The following is a 3,067-nucleotide window of genomic DNA, read 5'->3' as shown; positions in this document are numbered from 1 at the left end:
ATATATATATATATAAAGGAGAAACATAGAGGAGGTGATGTGACACCCTCTATGACCTCCATTGACATTTATCTTTTTTCTCCTTTTTTTGGAGCTTTTATTATTTTAAATTAATATATTATGTATTAAAAAAATGAAAAGCTACTTCACAAAAGACATCTCTTAAATTCTCTTAAACATATTTTAATGTATTTATTGAATTTCATAAATGTTATAATTTCATGTGCGTTACAATCTTTTCACCTCCCACATATTCTCATAAATTCACATTGAATCTTTATTTATAGATAATGGATGAATGCTCAATTGTGTTTTTCAATCTCTAATTTTTTTTTTATTTTTTTTTAGTTTTAGCATGTGTCTAATTTGTTTAATTTTGTGTTAGTAATTCCTGTTTTCATTTTTATTGTATGAAATTTGCAGAAAGTTTGTTAATGCAGCAAATATTGATAATATGGACATAACATCATCTCTTTCTTTAATAAGATACAAGGTATCCTACTTTTATTTTAAACTTTGCATTTTAAGCTCTAACTATTCGTCTTAGAATTATAATAAAGTTCATATTTTCATGAGGAGATCGATGAAGTTTTTAATATTCTTTACAATGTTTATATTTGAAGTTTTTGCATTTTAAGCTCTAACTATTTGTCTTAAATTCTAATGAAATTCATATTTTCCTGAGAAGATCGATGAAGTTTTTAGTAGTCTTTACAATGTTTATATTTTAAGTTCTAAGATACAAGGTATCCTACTTTTTATTTTAAACTTTACATTTCTCCTTTTTTTGATATTTTTTATTTTTTCTTATTTATAAATAAAAGAGTTAATAATATTCTACATTATTTATTGAGCATTATTAATAATTATTAATAATTGGTGTAGTTAAGCTAATGGAGAATTGAAAAGCTCCATTATTTTTAAGTTTATCCATTATGCCTTAAGAGTGGTTTAAAACTTTTTCCTCTCACACATTTAAGAAGGACTGTTAAGTTTTTTTTTTTTTTTTTTTTGTTATTTAAAGAGATTCATCTTTCTCTTATGCACCAAATAATGCTCCATATCTTAAGATCTTTATATGCTATTCCTACCACCATCTTCATACCTCATTCATGGTGACAATTATCTCTACATTTTCCTCCTACATTTTTTTCATATTAAGATTTTCCTATTTTTCATAAGAAATTAAACTTCTTCTTTTTGAAGTTTTTGTCCATCATTTTAAAGTTTGTCCATCATCAGTAAGAAGCATGCGAGTTTCCATCATCAGTAAGAAGCATTCACGCATGATGCTTAACACACCTTTGATTCTGAAGAGTTTTAAATCACTTTCAAGTTTGTTCATTAGTGACAAGCATTCTCGCACGATTCTCATATACCTGTACTCAAAAGGATGGGTGAGTTTGATTTGAGTGTTCATTAATCCAACGGATTTATATGTTTCGGAGTATTGAGCGTATTTTGATCAACACATATTTTTTAGATATAGAGGGTGTTAAATGGAGTTCCTTCGTAAGATCATTGCTTTTACGAATGTAATTACAAAATAATGTTTATCTAAGAAAATTGACTAACCTAAAATGTTAGCTACTAAATTTTAGAAGCTATATTAATATATTAATTAAAAACTTTCTTTGTCTTGTGTAATAAATAATGTAGATGTTATATGTAGATGTTGTAGCAGTTTTTATGATTAGACTTGTATTTTTTGTTTCTTTTGAGTCTTTTAGAATGATAACCTACAAATTATATGTTCTTTCATCATTTTATTTTTCAACTTCTTTTTGATATGATATAAGTTACATTATGTCATTATTAAAAGAAATCTCTTAAATTCTTAACAGTCTCACCTAAATTCAAGAAATCACTTATTACCTTTGCTTTTTTTTAGTTGTGAATTAAGTTTTGCACAATCAATAGTTAGGAGTGTAGTTTGACTAATCTAAATCTTTATTAATTCTTTAATTTTGTCCCTCTGAACACTAAAATAATTAATTTTTTATTGATTTTTAAAATTGACAAGTATTTAAAAACATCTATATTTAAAATATACAATAATTAAAAAGAAACGGGAGAAATGTCATATGAAAAATTCTCTTTTCATTTTAGACGTTACTTAATTCACAATTGGTGAAAAGAATTAAAAACTCTTAGACAAAAAAAGTGATAGACCATAACATTATATGATAATCTATTTTATTTTTGTTTATTAAACATTGTAGACACCTAATTTTATTCCTCCCGAAGTCCAATTTTATCCATTTTTAGCTCACCTTATCACGCACCCTCACCCATGTAATTATTCCTCCATAAAATGACAAAAATAATAACCCTTAACTAATTTTATCTTATTCTAACAACCTCTCCCTATTAAATTTTAACACCTCACATACCCCACCTCACCACCTACCCCACCTAACCCCTACCCCTACATACCCTTCCTCTCTCACGGGATACGCAAAAAAAAGACTCACTGGAGGCCCACCACTAAGAAAATGGGGGGAATCATCACATATATACAGAGAATTTACACGGGGGAACACAATTCAGTTGGGGGCCATTTTTTTCGAATCTTGGACCGAAATAAGTCATTTTTTGAATCAATTCACCAAAGTAATTTGTATTTTGAAAATTTTACAAAACTAGTATAAACGTTGTTCCCAATAACATTTTATGTTTTAAAAAGGTTAACGGCTCAAACGGAATTGGCTTTAGACGTTAGAATATAAAACGTTACTCACAGTAACGTTTTGACATAAAACGTTACTCTCGGTAACGTTTTGGACATAAGATGTTACCGCCAGTAACGTTTCTCTGTAGCTTTGCCACCCAAGAATCTCTGTACAAATCTGACATTAAATACGTTATCACCAATAACGTTTTAGCTGTAAAACGTTACTCCGAATAACGATTCTATTAAATCAACCCAACAACTTTTTTGATCGAAATTTTGCCTTGAAATCATAATCACTAGTCACATTTTTAGTTAAAAACATTACTGTGAGTAACATTTCTAGCGAATCAAATCACAGACCTGCAAAGTTTTAGGACAACAGATTATATAAGT

General features: G+C 27.9%; 1 pseudogene; it reads right to left on the bottom strand.

The window, feature by feature from the left end:
* Nucleotides 1–2,856, bottom strand: part of LOC124888783 — a 5,881-nt pseudogene extending 3,025 nt beyond the window's left edge.
* Between the last annotated feature and the right edge of the window lie 211 nt (nt 2,857–3,067).

Source organism: Capsicum annuum, chromosome 11 (assembly GCF_002878395.1).
Source record: "Capsicum annuum cultivar UCD-10X-F1 chromosome 11, UCD10Xv1.1, whole genome shotgun sequence".
NCBI classification, from domain to species: Eukaryota; Viridiplantae; Streptophyta; class Magnoliopsida; order Solanales; family Solanaceae; genus Capsicum; species Capsicum annuum.
This window is presented reverse-complemented; position numbering and strand designations above follow the sequence as displayed.